The 20,323-nt window shown below is 41.4% G+C and overlaps 1 long non-coding RNA gene across 1 annotated transcript; it reads left to right on the top strand.

Moving 5' to 3' along the window:
* Positions 1–13,528: 13,528 nt before the first annotated feature.
* On the top strand, positions 13,529–16,930 carry LOC126393775 (uncharacterized). The gene is made up of 3 exons (XR_007570302.1): positions 13,529–13,865; positions 15,598–15,682; positions 15,846–16,930. It is a non-coding gene; the product is annotated as an uncharacterized LOC126393775 (long non-coding RNA).
* Positions 16,931–20,323: the final 3,393 nt, after the last annotated feature.

Here is a 20,323-nt window from a genome sequence, read left to right as displayed (position 1 = left end):
CTCAACTGTTAAGCTCTAATTCCACTTTCCACATCAACATAGTTGATAACTTGGATGTAACATACATTTTGACAGACTGTATAATGCAAAAAACATGTCAACACATCCCCCTATACAGGTACCCAATCCAGTATAAACAGAACTGCAGGTCAGTGTCCATGTCCATCTTGGCGTGTATATACAGCCCATTATAGTGTAGGTTCTGTATTTTTTAACCTTGACCCTATTTCCACGTTATTGTATCAACGTGATGAATGGGTACAACAATTTTTGAAATTGGTCCAGTATTGAGCAAGAACACTGCACCTGCAGCAGCGGAAAAGGCTGCATTGTCACAACTTGGGGCTTTTTGCCATGGATATGTTCTGATGATTCATTTAAGAATCTAAAAAACAGATCTATCTCTGTAGGGATCCATTTCATAATGCTGACAAAGAGTAAGATCCTTTTTGTTTAACCAGAAACTGCCCCGAAATCGCCATCGCAAGTCGCAGTCAAACTCCAAAGTTGTCAAAATCTGGCGCTTGGGCAGTAACTTCTGGTGTCAGACACTGACAGAAAAAAGCTGTCCTTCGACATTGGCATGATACATGTCTGGTCGCCGTTATAGTTTGTAACAGCGAGTGTCAGGAGGAAACGTGGTGGGACAAGAAAGAAAGTTAAGGCGCAAAAGTCCGAGTAGAGAGGATGGGAGGGGTGCTGTTTGGATCCACTGTCCAGGAGAGCGGTATTCATGCTTCGTAAGATTATAAAGCCAAACCTTGTTCTTTTTTCCTAAAACCAACCATGTGTGTTAGTTGTTGACGGAAAAACAACGTCAATTCACAAACACCAGCTTTCACACAGGAGAGCGGTGTTCATGTCCCGTAAGATTATAAAGCCAAACCCTGTTCTTTTTTCCTAAACCCAACCATCTGCATTTGCTGTTGAAGGAGAAAAACATCAGTTTGCGGTGTTGTATGGTAAATTTCCTGTGAAAACGGAATTTTGAAAGAAAACAATGTACGTAACAGGCAAAACTCCGACACAGTCTCCCAGAACATCAACAACCAATGCATTCGGGGAACCTTGCACGTCGTATCTGCACGTGGAAAGTCCATGACCAAACGTCGGTATGTGACGAGGTCATAGTGAGAATGTGTTGACCATCGCCAACTCCACCTGACTACTTTCAAATGAACAGTAATTTTATCATCCTAAAACACTTCATTTAAGTAGACAGGGAAAGAAAAAACTTACAAAAACTGTCTTGGTTTGTCTTTCCTCTGTTCCAAGAATCACCAACTGTGGGTGGTTTCTGGTTAAACAAAAATGATCTGGTCTATCTCAGTAGGGGTCCTGTCCATAATGTCAGACACAACCTGTTGAACCCTAAAGTCCCCCAATTGGGGGACCTCTAGAGCTGCTAATAAAGGCCTGGTGTGTATCAATACACTGATCATAAGAATATAGTGATGTTGCCCATGAAATTAAACAACAGAACCTCAGCTACAAGGCTGTAAAAAACTTTTTATGTGCCCCAAACTCAGTTTTAACATCAACTAAATAAACAACAACAACAACAACTAACTCCAACAACTCCAAACAGCACCAATATCCCGATCCACTCTGTATATTTCGGCCTCTAACTCGACTACACGTTATTCAAAACACAAGCCGTTCATCTCAAATGAAAGCTCCAAATCACTCTCCCTTTAACCATCACAGAGCTACAGCCACATCTCTTTGCCAAAATATATTTGTAATATGGCTCTTACCTTATTAATTTCGCCGTAAAATGCACATTCTGCTGTTGATTCACGCTCCGTTCGCGTATACTACCGGAAGTTGTCCATCATTCAAATGAATCCGGGCAGAAAAAAACGTTCCGGGGGAACAAAAACAATGACAACTCACAGCAGCTGACATCTCCCCACAATGCGTTCTGCTGACTCTGATTGGCTTACAACTGTCAATCTCGTTTTGGTTGGTATAGCGTCATTCTATTGGCACTAACGAATCAAACGAGGTGTCATTCACTCAAATCGGCCAAGCCGTCGCGGAGAGGGTGTTCCCTTTACCATGACACCAAAAGTATTCAAATAGACCTTGTGGTTGCAGAGATATATTCATTTCATTATGGATATGCAATTTTCGAGCAGAGGCCTTTAAAATAGGGTCAGGGTTTATAAGCCTGTCAGTGGCAAAAACAAGCACTTCAGTGGAGGTAACTGACAGTGGGAAAATGCCATGAGTCATTACATTGCAGCCCGTTTCACTTAATACCAGACCGACTTCAAAAATAGTTGTCCCAGGTTGGAAAATACCAAAGTTTCCCTTTAAGAAAGTAGATAGCCAAGATTTACATGGTGCCAACAACCATTTCTTTTAACCTGATATTTGGAAGTGTAAGACTGTGTTCAGACCAGCATTTGCACCATTTCCAAAAACTGATACCACTGTGTTGCCATGGCAGAACTCCGAAAGGCAAAAAAGCTCTGGCAAGAAAATGAAGAGTCGTCTGGCAAAAAGTTTGAACCATGCCCAGCGTCTGCCAAAGCAAAATCTAATGTCAGCTTGCAACACACTATCTTGGTTTTTCTAAAGTTCCAAAAATGTCTTACGGTGTTAAATAACTGCAAACTTTTGGGTTAGGGGGAGTTAATCATTCAAACTGGACTTCCTGAATTGTATTTAAGCGACCTGTAGCAATCACCCGCACTTACACAGCTTTGTTTTAATAAGTTGCAATTTTCGGTCTGTAAAAGCTGGGCAGGTTCAGTCTGCTCTTTCCTAGATCTCTCTTTCCTTCGATACTCTGACCAATCATTTGGAGTCACTGTAATTGAGCAACATGGACACACTCCCTCACTGGCTTCCCACCACTTAACACTGCCAATTGTGCTGGTTGGGATTTCCAACCAAGTCAGAAAGAAGTATATACCTCACCAGACTTATTCCTGGACCTTCAAAGTTTCTCCTGCTGCCACACACATACTAACACACACCGACACCACGGGATCATTCCAATTTTCTTCCAGCTGACCGCCCAAGGAGACTTAAAACCCATCAGCCCTGGCCTCTTTACAAGCCCCCGAAGTTGTGTGCGGAGGCTGTGAGGTCTGACAGCAGTGTCACGCTGGGGCCACAGCTCCATTTAACAGTGCCTAGAAACACTATGACCTTAGCCTGCGGGCGCCTGCTGGACGTCAAGAACTTTCTCATCAGACGGTGCAACAACTGAAACCCACCCCTCAGTCAGAGTCTATTTCTTGGACTCAGTAACAGTTTTACCCTCCTTTCGCACTGATGAAGGGAAATGAAGCTAATTATGGGCACTCCATCTGCAGTGAGGGTCCGGATGCAACATGGATTAGCATCTTGGCAGGGAATCAAAATAACTACAGGCAATGGAAGAAACTCTGGTAAAGGAAAATAATCAGCATAGCAAAATGTTACATTTAGCTGTTATTCTGCACTCTGCAGCTGACATCCATGTGAATCATGCTTTCAACATTCACCAACAGCCATTTGTCATACTTTAATGATATCAGGCACGGGTCTATCTCAAACATCGTAGTTAGTTTAACAGCTATGGGTTTGGATGTGGATATATTTGGATAGAAGTCACTATTCAGTCGTCTCCAGCTAAACATTTTAACGCCAGAAAATTGCCAGTTTTCTCCCCATCATTTTAATTGTTGCAGAGTATAAAGTTTATAGAAATGATGGACCTCATCATGACACACTAAAGCTCTCCATCAGACTCAAAACAGCTTTAAAAAACGATTAAAACTCCTGCGCTTTTTTAGCAGGGGCGAGGCAGGTGTTAGTAACTGCCACTTGTGAAGCCGGCTGAGTAACACTGACTGATTTTAAACTGAAAAGTCAAGGAGATGTGAACCAGCTGGAGCAGTTGTAAGCTTTTTACTGGAATGTGCTCAGAAACCATGTAGTAATATTTCCAGGGTGCACAGCCCGGCTGCTGGAACTCCAAAATAGCAAATATTAAATGGATAAATAAAACATAATGAAATAATCATATTAATACAGAAATATCTTTAATAATTAACCGATACATTATGAAAAAAAATCAGTAAATTATTAACACTCAGCTGAAATGTTATTTCTTTATTAGCTTCACTGTAACAAGAGAGGCAGAGAGAGAGTATATTGTGTTTCTCTTGCTCAAATTAGCACGAGGGAGCTGATGGCTGCTGACAGACCGGGGGCATTTGATTGGCTTGAGAGCGAGAGGATGCAGACTGATGATGACAAACTCATGAAAAGTGAAATTAACTGTGTTTCGATCTATGTTCCTAATGAGCCCGCTCCCTCTGTCAAGTGCTGAAAATCAAACCATAAAATATGTCATTTGAAACCCCTTCCAGAATGATGCATACACACGTTCTGACACCGCTCTCATCAGGGTGACATCATTAGTGAAATCAAGTCACCAGAATAAATGATGGCTTTGTATGTTTCTGCAAATCATTGATATGTAACATTTGCATGATATTATGAAGCTGATACACTGAATTCTTTAAGGTGGGGTTATGTTCAGGCACTGAAACCATTTGGTTATGGTCAAGAATGTAGGTTTTCTTTCAACATTTGGGGACACACACATTAAACGGATGGTTTGGGGTTCCTTCACCGAAAATTTTTGAATATCAAACCCAATTTCTTGCATTGATTTGTGCCTTTTCTGCACCAAGTTGTGGCGGAAATGTCTTTAATTTTGCCAAAATAAGAGCTGCTACTCTCATGATTTTACTGGGGGAGACGAATGTTCCAAATACTGAAGGGGGCATGTCCCCTGTGTCCCCTGCTCCTGAAATCTACAGCTATGGTTATGTTTAGGAAAAGATCATGTTTTGGTGGCACAATCACAGCTGGACATGTCTCACTAAAAACCACCACTGTTGTTGTTTGTTGGTCTCAAGACAAAGCCAGGTCAAAGTCAGTCATATGCTGATATGACCTGTATGAAACGTACAAATGTAACGTGTCCGTCTTACATGTTCAGTTACCTTTGTGGGTGGGGGGTTAGTTAGTTATTGTCTATGTAAGTTCTCCCCTTTTTCCTTTGTGTTAAATTTGGTCTGATCAGCAGGTATATATGTTGTCCCATTGTTTCATTCTGTTTGGTCAGTTTGTTGAGTTAACGTCTAGTTTTGTAGCTTTATTTTTCAGTAGAGTTATGTTTTGTTGACTTCTTCTAAGGGTCTTATAACTCCAGTTCTGTCATCTTTAGTCATTTGCTTTGTAAAATGTATTTTGGGGGAAAATAAACCCACCTTTTTTTAACTTGACCTGTGTTTTTTACGCTTTGACTGCTTGGTCCACGACACCGTGCTTTGCAGAAATTTACAATGCCAACATTTTCTTCTGTCAACTGGGCTGTATTTGTCAGAACCTTACAAATCAGATAGGTTTATTAAACAGTACTGTGGTTTAGATTTAGTTAGAAAGAGCATAGTTTAGATTAAAATAAGTACTTAGTTGAGGTTAGATAAACGTTTTGGTTGGGTTAAAATGACGACTTTGTCAAGGTCATAGCATGTTTGTCATCATGGTTAAGGCCCATTTATGCTCCCTTACGTACGAAAATGTATACATCCGTTTCAAACGATGTTACCGTCACTGCCCACCATGCGCCCTTTACGCTGGCATGGATGTTAACCAATATATCCACCAGGGGGCAGCCCAGAGTCAAAAGTTTATGACAACAACAAACTCAAAAACAAACATGGCGACTGTGGAGGAGATATTGATAATGGACCTCTTGCATAAAAGACAAAAACAGAGGGACCCCAGTCGGAGGGCATGAGGGTCTGCTCTGGGAGCGGAGCGGAGCCGGGAGGGCGGACAGGCTCCGCGGGGAGGTAGGCCTCCGTGTTTGAGACGGGAGCGGGCAGTGGGAGGCTTTATGGAAACGTGCAGAAATACGGACGAAATGAACGCGGAGCACGGACAGAATGCTCCGTCCGTATCCAGATCCGTATTTAATGTTGAGCATAAATGGGCCTTTAGCCTACAATAAAAACCTGGTTAAGACTAGTTTTGCTGAATGACTGATGCTGTTTATTTTAGGGAGGAGTGGCCCAAAGCAGGACCAATACCAGGTACAATAGAGAGAGTATTAGACACATGGTTCTGGAACCGGGGGTTATGCTTCATGGGGTTGAGGGAAAACAATATGGTCTCATGCAGCTGACCAGCGTAAGTGCTTTCCAGTGATGCTCCAATCCTTGCTTCCCTGGTTTCACTTATTTCATCATTATTACTATTATTAATATTTGATTGTATTTTGATGTCTTTCTTTCCTGCTCCATACTAACATCCCTCCTTTAAATTCTGTCTTGTTTTGTCGGTGATGCTAATGATGTATAAAATCACTTAATAATTTGTTCTTTCAATTTATAATTTATCCATTTGTATTCATATGATTGTTCACTTAATAATGTCTTCAATTATTTGTGTTGATATTGGCCACTTCAGAGATCCATACTTTAAAATATGGCCACCATTCATTCCATTATATAATGCTAACAGGAGCAGACACCTATCTTTCATGACTTTTATTTATTTATTTTAACAAGTTTATATTGTGTTTTGTATTCTCACAGGGACCTGCTAAAGACAACACTGAGCGCAGCAGTCAAAGACGTAACAATTTTTTTTTTTACCTCCAGGAATTTACTGCAAAGATTTAAAGAGACAAAAAGGTCAAGCTGACTTTTTACATTGCAGGTTACAAGATCACGTGACTCCACCAGGAGATGGAGAGATTTAACTCTTCATTCCTAATTCTCATATTCAGATTTCATGTAGCTGTGTTTACCCGTGTAAACAGCCTTCAAAGGAAGTGAGCTTAAAAGCAGGGAAAACAACGAATCCCCGCCTGTTTCTGGATGTCTCTCTATTCACTGAAAATGACCCGCCTTCAACTCCTAATGCAAATTCTAGCAGACGCTCCATGTCTCCTCCAGAAAACACCAACCTTTGATCATAAGTAATAAGGCATTTTTTTTCTCCTTAGCTTCAGTGAATGTGACTGAAATATTTGAGTTCATGGCTCGAGGCGAAGGCTTATATGAGAAAGTTTAGACCGCTCACTGCAGAGGAGTCCCAGACTTCGACAGAAGGGCTAAAAGTGTTTGCTTTCCGTTCTGCATACTAAACGCTCCGAAGCTATCACGCTCTCTTTCTATCACATCTCACTCCAATTTGTTCTCTAGCTCCGTCTATTTATTTCTGTCACTCTCTCTCCTCCTCCTTTTGCTCACCTTTCTCCACCAGCACACACACGTCCTATAATTCACGCTTTGAAAATCTCTTTGAATAATATCTATAAGGATCAGCCACTCAAACAAGTGTCTGATGTGTTTTGACGCTGGTAAACATTTGGAGTTTTTCGTAAGCACTGCATGGAAATTAACCAAGAGGTCGAAAAAGTTATGATATAATCATCATCTACAAGTTAAGTGTTTAAAGTAAACTGAGTAGCCATTCCAACTGTGACACAAGTAAAATAATTCCATCCCAAAATTAATCACAGTGTGGCTTCTTAAATTTCTTTGAAATCTTAATTGAAATGGTACACCTCAACGGGCTTTATAATCAGTACAACAGATTGTGATGCCTCAATTCAGATAACACACTTACCAAAAAATATATATTACTGAGGTAAAAAATACAGGAAACCTAAAAGACCAATACAAGTTAATTATGATGTAATTAGGATCACAAAATTATAGATAGATTGTAAACACATATAAGGAAAGGATCCGGGAGGATGTCAAGCACATAGGTGGAGGCAGGTATTGCAAAAATTTGTATCAGCCCAAATCCAGGGAGGGCATGCTTGCCCTGGGAGCTTTTTTCCCCATTTACATTACAGCACACACACGTGAACGCAGACCATTACAACTTTTTATGTTGGCGCTTCAGGACACTTGGATCACTACGGACAAGCAGTATGGAGATATTTTGTGGTTTCAATTATGTGTTTTTGGACGTTTGATTCTGGGGCGCTGTAAGCCTCCATTAGGTTGCTACCCCCTCTCCCCTTGGATCTCCGCAAGTGTTTTGAGGACTCTGAAACTTCACCTGAGCCTCCATCATCATATGGGTGAGTAGATAATGGCTGAATTTTCATTTTTGGGTGCACTATCCATTTAAGAAAAATACGTGCAGTTTCAATAGTATGTCTCAGGTTTCCCACATTCAGTGATAACATGTACATTTACATTTTTTAGCAGCAGGGTTCCACCAATATTGTTTTAGGATAGAAGTCTGATCAAGGTTATGTTTGTACTGAAGCTGCTGGTGGGCAATATTTTGCAATGTTTAATATCTTTAAGTATTTAGTGTTGGAGAGACCTCTGAAGCAGCATTTCACATGAAGCAGCTACTCACTGTTCCGAAAACCTTGCACCTCCTAGCCTAATCATCTAGTGGGCCAGATTGGACCATTTGACAGACCATATTTAACACCCCTGCTCTCGAGCCTACATCCATTTTGTTATCTAATTGTTGCCCAACTTTCAATTATTCAGAAACCCGAACACAACAAATTTTGATGATGACTAATTTTCACTCCTGCCATTTAGAAAGAAGCAAAAAGATTGTCTGATAATACTACGTTTAAGCTACTGTTACGATTTAGTACAAATCTGGGACTCAGTTGCAGAGAAAAAAAACACAAAACACACTTTTTCAAATCCAAATCTTTACTTTGGAGGTCAGGGGGTCAAACGTGAAGGCAGTCAGCAGAAGCAGGAAAATATGTTCAGGGAAATCACACAAAAAGCAAGGTCCAAAGAGAGCAGAGTCAAAAACCAAGGACTCAAACACGAGGAAAGGGCTGGAGAGCATGAACACACTAGGGCGACAATGGCGATCTGGCAACTGAATGGGAGCGACACTGGGCTTTAAATCCACAAGGGCTGATTACTAACTACACACAGGTGAGTGGAACAAGACACAGGTGAAACACACGAGGTAATTAACGAAGGCGGGAAAACTCAGGAAGTAAAAGAAACACAATGAGAACACATTTCAAAATGAAACAGGTACTGGACACAAACACATGAGCATAAACCTGACAGAATATCACAGCTACATAACATAGGTGGGGTTGGCCATACACAGCATTGCCAATCTTGAGACCCATTTCTGTGATACAATGCTGGAGCAGAGTCAACAGAGTGAATGTTTAGCTGACAATTAAAATGGCTGCGGCTCAGGAGGTAGAGTGGCTCGTCCACTCATCAGAAGATCGGCGATTCATTCTCAGCTCCTCCAATCCACATGTTGAAGTATCCTTGGGTATGATACTAAACCCCAAGTTGCTCCTGATGGCTCACTGTATGCGTGTATGTGAAGGTCTAAACTGAGTGGTATGTGGCACAGTGTGTGGTAGCCCTGGCCACCAGTGTGTGATTGTGTGTGCTGAATGGGTGGATGTGACTCTGTAGTGTAAGAGCGCTGTGAGTGGTCTGAAGAATAGAAAGGTATACAAAGGTTCTATACAAGCGCAAGTCCATTTACTGAGTCAAAGTCTGCTACATCCATTTCATAATAATATGGGCTGCTGTGATTGCAGGTTATGTATCCCCAGCATAGTGAAGTAAATGTGGTCCTCAGTACTCTGAATTTAATGTCAGGCCAACAGAGGAACATTTCCTTAATTAAATTAGGTTTCTTTGAGGAACAGCATAGATTATGGGCTTCTGAAGAAAACATTCAGTGCTGGAGCCCCTGATGCCCCCCTCACACAGACCCGTCTCGCTCCGAAGTCATCGAAATCCGGCGCTTGGGCAGTTCAGACACTGACAAAAAAATTACGCCCTTTAATGTTGTCGTGGTAGTTTAATGGTGCCTGGCAGCGTCAGGGGGAAACAAGACATGATAAGAATAAAAGTTGTGGTGCCGGCGAACCACGCCTCCAGCCCACTCTCCTGTGCTGCTGCCCAGTGTTCCCCCGCCTGCAGGTCGGCCGGCCCTCTCTTGGTTGTCATCGGTTCCGCCCAATCACCGCTTCGCCGGCCCCTATTCCGGAGCCTTTAAAAGTTGCTCGGAGTCGATGGCAATGGCGGCTGTGATTTAACCTGAGCAGTCCGCCTCGCTGTGACTCTTGGTAACCATTGTCCGTTTGTGTCATGGCTTCTGTATCCTGTTGTACTGTGAGTATCTGGGAAATCTGGGGCATTAGGATCTAGCTTCTTAGCTTAGCCACATACCGTTTTGCTCCCACATGTAGTATATAGGATTTACCTTTGTTAACTCACTAGACTTATGGGTGGCGGTCTGAGTGTGTTTTGTTTTGTCAGGTAAGTCTTAGAGCAGACAGGTAGGGATGTTTTTGTTTTGTTTCTCTGGGTGGCCTTCCGCTAAAGTTAGTTAGCTGGGGTGCTTTTGGTGACAGGTCAGTTTTGTTTTAATTGGTTTATGATTTGCCATCACCCGCAGCCCTTCCCAGTGTTTGTTTTGCTGTAGTTTTTTTTGTTACAATTCACCGCTGAGGCTCTTCTCCTCAGGTCCAGTTTCTAGGTTGTGTTGTATTGCCAGTGTTTTTGTAACACTTTTTGTGTGGCGCTTTTCTGGCAAAGTGTAGTCTGTATTTTCATTTTATTGCTGTGAACGTATAAACGGCAGCTTGCCTTATTCATTCTACTTTCGTTGTCTGGTTTTATGTTGCTTCCCTTACCCCTAGTCTCCTACTGGGTTGTAACAGTTGGCTAAATGTAACCATGTGCGTTTGTTGTTAAAGGAAGAAAAAAACATCAATTCGTGCTGTTGTTCCGATGTCGTGCATTTATTTTGAAAGAGACTGGATGTAAATTGTACATTTCCTGTGAAAACAGAAGTGTATTTTGAAAAAAGACAATGCATGTAACAGGCGGAACTTGACACGTTGTCCCAGAACATCAACAACCAAAGCACCCAGGGTACCTTTCATGTCGCATCTGGACGTGGAAAGTCCCTGACCAAATGTTGATATGTGACAAGGTTGGAGTGAGAATGTGTTGCCTCATGCCACCCCTGGTCGAACAACTTCCAGGTGTCTCCAAACAAATAGAATCTGAGGCCCTGTCTATATTTATACAGATATTTTTATAATTGGATATTTTTCCCCTCCGTTTAAAGAATACAATTCTAGCCATCTTTGGCTGTCTCCCCTCGTCATAAAAGGTAGTCAAGTTTACAGGCTAGCATTACCTCTTCTCAAAACACGTACTGGAGATCTCATCAACGTTGATTCCCATTCAAATTAAGGATGAAGGAGCTCACTTTATCATGAGTGCTACTCTGGACACGCAATAGTCTTCCTTTTAATCCTCATCAGAAACAATCCTCCTCTAAAAGTGTCCCACCATCTGTTGGTTCAACCAGTCCTGATTCCAAACTGTTGTTTCTGGTAGACTTGAAACCACAGATGCTGAGTTGGAGCAAGTGGGTGCAGCTATTTCTGTTCTTCCATGAAGTGGTGCAGCAATGCTTAGTTTAAGTTTAAAGTAATCATTAGACCAAGCAGTGCTAACAAAATATTAGCAAACTGGGAGTCCGCCATTGTTGGTGTTGTTTCTAGGCTATGTTCATTACACAAAGCGACAATGGGCATGCACGAATCCAGTCATTTTATGGACATACGAGTTCTCAAATGCATCGTTTTACATGTCCACACAGAGAAAAAGTAAAAGGGGCTTTCAAAAATTTCAGTTTTCATGACTTACAACTGTGTTTGTGTGTGGACGAGAGGCCAAAACATAAAGGAAAATTTCCATACACGAAGATATCTGTATGTGTAGACAGGACCTGAGTCACCCAACTTCTTCTTCACCAACCTGAAAAAAGGACACAAACACAAAACAGGAAAATTATCTAAATTATTATGGTTCGTCAAAAACTTTCATCCTATTTTGTCCCACTGGTTGGTGTCTGTACAATATGACATGATTTACACAGCAGATGACTTCATTGACCTTCATCACAACCACAGAACTGGAACTTTGTGTAATAAAATGAAAATGTGGATTCATATGATCCAGGAATTTCATGCATCGCTTCATAAACCAAGAGTGCTTCACTCACATTATGACTAAAGGGGGCTAAAATCTTCTAATTCCACAGACCGTCACCAGTTTCAGTGGTCTCTTGAGCCAACTCCAGAATTGTGACTGTATTGGCTCCGGCCCCCAGAGCCCTCTCCAAAGGTCACATCAGCAGGACCTTCATCCTGATCCTCTTTTAAACGATGAGGATCATGAATCTATTTTTGCCATTAGTGCTATCATAGCATGAAATGCTGCTAGGGGATGATCTTTGAGCATTTTAGGTGGGAGTGGACTGCGAATGAGGCTTTCACCATCCAGGGAAGGTCAAAGTCTATGGGGCCATCATAATATTTGCACCACACTGCAAATGAGGCAGAATCTGATGCCTCGGCTCGGACACAAAGCTGTGAAACATTCCCCCGAATATCACAAGATTCATTATAGAGCGGAAGAATTACAGTTAGATTGACATCAATCCTGAGGACCTTCGACTGATGAGGACAGTTCTATCTGATGAGAGCTGAGGCTTTATCTAGGCTTGTTATGTCCATGATAGGTCTGTGTTATGAAACCATCTGACTTCCTGGCCAGGAAAGGGGTGAGCTGTATAATTCAGAGGGGGATAATCTCGTGAACCATTTATGTGGGCTGAGCTGCTCATTATTTCTCAATCACGCCTGGATTTGGGAATGTAGAGTGGCAATTTGTTCTCAATCCTAATTCAGCCAAATTAATGCTGCACGTATGTTCATACCCAGGCCTGCACCGAGGGACACAGAGTCCCCACCAAAGCTGCAACTGGATGCTGCGGAGCTTTTGCAGTAGATTAGGCTGATATCCAATAGGATTTGGTCCTGTACACCTCATGAAAGCACTGTGTAAATGGGTCCATCTAATGATCCAACTTAATATGATTAAAAAGAATAAAGCTATCCATATACACATGCTCCCTCTCTGTCTCTGTCTCTCCCATCCCTCACACATACACACTGCATCACCCAGGGCCCTTCACATTACCCAGTTCCATGCCAGTTTGTGCGTTGATCTGTGCTGATGTGTGGTTATCCTCACAAGGCCAGCAGCACAAGCAGAGACCCATAATCTGCTCCAAACCAAATGTCCACAATCCGAGAGCAGGACTCACACCACGCCTACTGAAAAACACCCACCAGCACTCCGAGCGGCTAATCCACTGTGACGTAACACACAAACACAAACACGCCGGGATGAATGCAAAGTGATAATCTACAAATTCATGCCTTTATTCATGAATTTAAAATTTGTTTTGTTGTTGTTTTTTAAATGAATTTCCTTACGCAATGTCCTTGGTGTCGAACGGTCATGATTTGTCAAACAAACAGTGACGTGTTTTTCCCTGTATTGACTGTTGTTGCAGCCTCAGTTCCTGGAAGTGTTGCCCCTGTCCTCTCTCTTTGCAGGAATTAAAGGTAAAGCTCAGTCTGCGGTGGTGCATGTTTCTGCAGTATTGAGGGTCATTGTATCTTGCACAGGAGCCAGAGTTTCCATCCCTGCATCAGTGAAATCTCCACTTCCTGCTGACCATACCAGCTCCACACTTTGTTGACAGTTTGCAGTTTCTAAAGATGTCTTCTTCTTCTTCTTCTTCTTAGCATCCACAGCTAATCAAAACAGTTGAAAACCAAAGCAAAGCAGATGGACAGAGGCACACAGGAAATGGAGCAGCTGGAAGAACAATATGCTGGGGAAGATAAAAACCACTCTTGAATTATGATGAATATTAATAAAACCTGGAGCATTTATGAAGTGACAGAGACAACAACTCAATCATTCAAATGGAGGGTAAGTGATTGACAGTGGCAGCTTACTGTCACCTTGTGGGGGTCCTCTATACTCATGACAGTTATGTTGATCTGTGTATATTGATGCCATAGGTTCGGTTTACTTACAGAAAAACTACCAAGATACCAGCAGGTGCATTTTTCTATGCTGACTAATATGCTCAATGGGTGACGGAATATCGCAAGAATTACCATAGTAACCTAATTCACACAAACTGCAAAACCTGACAGTAAACCAGATACAGACCCAGCTAATAGCGTCAGGGCTCGACATTAAACTGTGAACTGTATCGCTGAAGTGGAGCTTTTTTTTTTCAGCTGAGCCATGTGTGCAGATAAGTCTCACCTCCAAGCATTGAACAGAACTGATGAGAAAAATCTGACACACTCGACACTATAGAAAAGCCATATGGTCCTTTTTTTTAGGGCAACAGCTTTACTTGTCTGCTGTGGTGTTAACAAACATTCCAACAGGACATCCATTTAGAATGTTTATTTTGTCCTGTTTGAAACAGTCAAACCGCACAGCGTTAAATATCTGGGATGCTGCATGCAAGACTATTTTGCGATCATATCCCTTTCAGATGCTTCGTAACTCCTTGAACTGCGTTGTCTTTTTGGAGACTTTCTAAAATAAATTCATTGTAATAAATCTGACGCTGTTTGTCTGTTGCGATTATTTATCCATTTTTCTGCGTTGAAAACAGTTTTCGTTAGCTTGCCATAAGCATCTATGATGCCTTGGGCTGAGTCTGTCGACCAATCAGAGGCAATGTAATTTATATCTGTTAATCATATGTTTTGTGTTTTAATAAATTAAAATAAGTCATCATATGTGTCCACATCCCTCCAAGACACTACAATAAATTATTACCTCTGCCAAGGAGGTTATGTTTTTGACGGCGTTGGTCTGTTTGTCTGTTTGTTTGTTTGTCTGCAAAATAACTCAAAAAGTTATGAACGGATTTTGATGAAATAAAGTCTATTGTCTGACAGCCTCAGCAGCAATTCCAATTTCTAAAGACAGTGAAAATAGCGCCATCTGGTGGCCGGAAAGCACGTCTTGTTCTACTTTCTAAATATTGTTGTAATTCTAAAGTTGAAATTAATGTTCTGTGTTGGAAAAAAAGAACTTGAAAAATACAAAAAAAAAACCTATTATATTCTGTGTTGGTACAAAATAAAAACGAAATAAATACACCACAGTGTCTCCATGGTGAAGGCATATATAACCTAATAATGATAGTGATGCAAATAACCTAATTGTGATGCAGGCTGCAAAATCTGATGCAGAGGGGGAGGGAATATCACCTACTTGGTGGAGGTCTGCACTCTTTGAGTGCTTTTCTAGTTAGTCTTGTGTTATGAAAGAATATAGATAATATTTAATCCCAACATGCACTTTTGGCTACAGCCACAAGGGGGTTCGGTGAGCCCCCTACACCAATGCAAACTGCGCCTGTGATTAAAAAAAACAAACAAACAAAAAAACAAATATGCAAAATATTGTTATTATATTTAGAACATTGAATAGCATGTTTTGGGTTTTTTTTGTTTTGTTTTTTTTAAAAGAGTTTCCCCTTATCCTTCTTGATATTTTGCATCGCAATACTGTATCGATACACGGAAGCCAAGGTTGTTGTTTTTTTATGTTAATTATTAATACAATAAATAAATCAAACTTTAAGTAGCCTACTAGCATTATGAAACTGAATGTTTTTTCTGTCCACTAGATACATTTTGCTCCAATAAAACCAAAACGAAACCGAATCGACTGAAAACTGAAAACGGAGACATCATTTGCAGTTGATAAAAAAGGTAATAAATCCCAAGATATGTTTTCGCAATACTCACCATATAGCAAAACATTTAAAATCACAATAATATTGTGTCATGACTAGGGTACAGAACTCTGCACTTTTAAGAGTATTGACAGAATTACCTCAACACTACCAAGTACTGATTTAAGTTAAATCCATAGGTGCCAAATATCTGTATCTGTGAATGCAGCTGGGTGGGAACGCCAGGATCAGATAGGAGGAGGAAGTGCACCAAAGTGCCTTTTAGCCAGGAAGCCAGCCCCCGAGCTTTGAGGCCAGCAACGGACCTCTGCAGAGCCGCCAGGCTCAATTTCAGACAAGAGGCCGCAGCGCCCTGAAGCTGTGGAGTCAGTTATGGCTCTCTGTGGCTGCTCAGTCGGCTTCAACAGCGAGCTGAAACTACACTGGGAAACTTTCAGCTTCTGGTCTATTTTCTTTTCTATTTCATTTTAGTATGGTCAAGTATCACTTCTAGCCAAGCAGACACATACAAGCAGACAGACAGAGACATAGGATTATCTCTCTGTGTGATTAGAAAAGAAGGGGAGCAGAACTGTTTAGGTCTGCTACGTAACCCTGCAGCTTGTTAATTCTACAATGAAAGTGAAGTACCAAAAAAAGGTACTGATGGGTATTGGTACCGAATTCCAGGTACCTGTGGTAGCTGTCCAAATGTGAACGATCCCCAACTCTAATCGTGACTTAAGTATTAGGAAAACATCCTATCGTGGGGACTGTGGTAATTCCCTCCCCTGCTGCCTGCCATCACTTGATGTTTAAAAAAGCAAACGCTACAGCATTTATAAACTGGTTGTAAGTTGAATCAGTACGTGTTATCTGAGTAATTTATTTATATGAAAATGTCATCTCTTTAAATAGGACTACAGGATTGGAAAGTGTGAGCCTTTTCATCAGGAGCAGCCACTATCCAATCCCATATGTTACAGGATGAAATATAACCGCAGGATTCTGCCGGCACAGAGTAACATGTTGCATTAATGTACTCTCTCCACTGCGAAGCCATCTTCACGGACAGAACATGCTCTTAACTGGGAGAGCTTGGCAAGCCAACATTTCTTGATGTACCTCAGGGGCCTAGGGGGACTGATGTCCAATTCTTTACACTTCCATGGCTCCAATTTTCACTCTCTAATGGAGTGAAACATGTTTCAGTACTAAGGAGTTCAAAAAAAGATGGAGCTTCTGTTCCCTACAGCACTGCAGGGCTGTGGAGTCGCAAAACAGTAAAAACACAAATGGATCTATTTTCTTCTGTTGATTCACTATGAATAATACTATGAATAAATGACAATGTTCCTTTAAAGCCATTTGACCGGAGCTTTACTTCATTTTTTTTCCCACTCTTAAATCCTGTTAATGCCATCATTAATATTTATTTATGCACGTCGAGGATATGTAAACAAACAAAGACCTCTTTCTGTCAGAAGCAGTCAGGACATGTTTGGAATGTTTCTTCCTACTTTTCCAGCAGGACTGGCTCACAATGCCGCTCCTCCGCTGCCAATAACCTGCTGGTGCCTCGCCACAGGGTGAATGTGTCCTGCTGTTCACTCCTGTAAATATGACTGATTCCTTTTAATCTGCACCATTGTGTACTCATTCGTCGCTCAGGTTGTCCTAAATCTCTCCATTCTTGGGTTTAGACAGTGAAGAAAGCAGACGGAGAAAACAGAGAAATGGGAGGGAGGGAGCGACTTGTGATGCTGTTTATTGCTGGAGTAACTCCAGCCCAACCTATCTCATTAGTCTGTTCGTGATTAAAAACTACTCTCAAGCTGATATCATTAACCTGCCCACACAACCATACACTCTCAACGGGGCCTTACAAACTAGCAAGAAGAAATGAGCTCGCTCCTTGTGCGCAAGCTCTAAATTCACTCTCTTTATTCACAGCTGCACCAACATAATCATGAGGGGTGTTTTTTTTTAATTCAGAATCACTGGAAAAAATAAACAGACAGACACAGGGTTGGTTTTTACAGTGAGTAGCCTGCGATGAGGGTCAAAGAGGACATTCGCCATCCTTCAGCGATTATGGTGGGATCTATAGCCTTTTCCCCACTGTCACCATTTATAATCCCTTCCTATGTTCCCTTATCTGATTGCAACCCCAGTCACAAGCTTCTCGGTGTGAGATTACAAACATCTGGCGGGTCATCTACTCTCAAGCTGTTATGATAAACTCGGCAGCAGAGAGGGCTTCTGGAAAGCCACGGGAAAATTTAGTGATGGAATATCCCATATAACCGAAGTCCTAATGCAATGCTTCGTCATTGCAATGAGATCCAGCACCTAATGCCCTGCTGGTGTGGATATGTGATTAAAAAGCGTAATCTGAGAGGTTTGTATAGACTGATACGCAGTATATCACTTCACAGCCAGACTTTCTCTTCTTTGCTGCATTTTTCTTCAGTGTTATCTTGTCTAGGTGTCAAATGTATCGAGACGGCGTTGGTGTGAGGAAAAAAGGAAAAAGAAAATGAGAAATATGCAGAATTGTCCCTGGATCTTAAAAGAAAACACTGAAACTGTGATGAGAGGGAGAATTAAATGCTGCTCTGGAATTTCCCCAGTCTATATACAGCCACTGCCATCTTCAGATCAAAAAGGCTGTTGAATCCCATCCAAAACATCTGACACACATGAACTGGCAAAAGATCAAACCAAGCACCAAATGGAGAATTGGAGCTTTTTAGAAAGTTGTCACATGGTTGGGCTGTTGCTGGCAGTTAAAGAGAGCATTATTAGAGTTTACATTCCAGCATGTGTGCTAATTATTAGAATCTTAATTCTAGACCCATGACTGCAAGTACACAGTCATTTTTTGGAGATGGCAATATTAGTCTGAAGGTCAGTTGATCCATTTACCACTTCACCACTGGTCCAGACTGGAATATCTAATCAACTGTTACATGAATTGCCAGAAATTTTGTAAAGACATTCATGTTCCCTAATAATATAATAGGCAAAGCCACTGTGATGTCACTCATTGGTTTGTGGACTCCTGGTATGAAGCCCAGAGTTTAGTATTTTGTCTGTATCCATCTTGGATTTTTGGAGCCAGGAGTGACCATATTTGGACAAGATGGTGTCGATAATCCTATCACTAGCAGCTCGTTAGAACATGCTTAAAACCATTAAACAAAATAGGCTTACTGAAAAAAAAAATGCTGAGCAAGACTTTTTAAGGTGACTAAAATGTTACGACTGAAGACACACTGAAATAGCGTCAGCCACAGCTATACTTTAAGAATCTGGGTTTACGCCATAGTTATGTAACCTAACCAACGTTGTCACTGTGGTAGCAACTTGTCAACAGACGGCAACCACCTGTCACTCAAAGCAGCAATGCCCTTTATAATGCATAACTTAAGTCTAATAACATTTCGACAGGTGAGTTCATGAATCATAGATGTTTAAATTAGCTATAGCGTCCATGATGAATTTTTGTACCAGGCTGTAAACATATTTATTTCAGCTTTAAAGTTGGACATTAAACATGGTTGTAAACAGGGATTGACTCACTCTTGGAGCCAACCTCAAGTGGCCGTTTGAGGAACTGTAGTTTTTGGCACTTCTGCGTTGGCTTCATTTTTCAGCCCCAAAGGTTGCCGATTGTCCCCAACAGATTAATCCTCATGACTTAAATGATCCTCCGACTTTTCCTCTAGTGCCACCATTAGGTCAAAGTGAAATATCTTAACTGCTGGATAAATGGTCATAAAATGTGATACATATATGTTCTCCTCAAAGATTAACTGTAATAACTTCTGATGATGATCTGAATTTTCCATTTAATGTCACCAGGTCAAACTTGCTCCAACACTTTGGTTCATGATTCTGCAAAACTAATGACATTCCCATCAACCTCAGCTGTACTTGAACATTAGACCTGTAAAGAGTGCTGCAAAGATGATGGGTTTTAGAAGAAGTTAGTATTGCCTTGGTTCTCTTGTCAAAAGCCAAAAGTATTTTTCCATTGGATTTTAAATTATTGCAGAAAATAAGGTCTGTAGGAGACAAAAGCTTAGAATAGACTGCTAATACATTTTGTTAAGCAAAATATTCACAAATGACCAATGCATTCACCAGGCTGTGAAGCTGTGCTCAGTGTGATGACATTCTGTAGTCATATTTAGCAAAGCCTCTTTTTTAAAGACTTCTAAAGGCTTCAAAATTCAGGAGTGAGGTTTTTACTGACATATCTGAAAATGGTGAAAATCTCTTAAAGGGATAGTGCACCCAAAAATGAAAATTCAGCCATTATCTACTCACCCATATGCCGATGGAGGCCCTGGTGAAGTTTTAGAGTCCTCACATCCCTTGCGGAGATCGGCGGGGGGAGCGGCTAGCACATCTAATGGCATACGGCGCCCCAGACTAACGTCCAAGAACACAAAATTGAATCCACATAGTATCTCCATACTGCTCATCCGTAGTGATCCAAGTGTGCTGCAGCCCCGACATAAAAAGTTGTTTCGAAAAACGTCATATGAACTCTGTTTTTAGCCTCACTGTAGCCTGTAGCTCTGACTGCTTCTCTGTGCTCCGCGTTCACGTGTGCGCGCTTGCGCGAGACCAGCAAAAGCATGAGCTTTGCTCACACGTGTTTACATCA

Source organism: Epinephelus moara, chromosome 8 (genome assembly GCF_006386435.1).
Source record: "Epinephelus moara isolate mb chromosome 8, YSFRI_EMoa_1.0, whole genome shotgun sequence".
In the NCBI taxonomy this organism is placed as follows: Eukaryota; Metazoa; Chordata; class Actinopteri; order Perciformes; family Serranidae; genus Epinephelus; species Epinephelus moara.
Note: the sequence above shows the minus strand (reverse complement) of the source record. Positions and strands in the feature narration are given on the sequence as shown.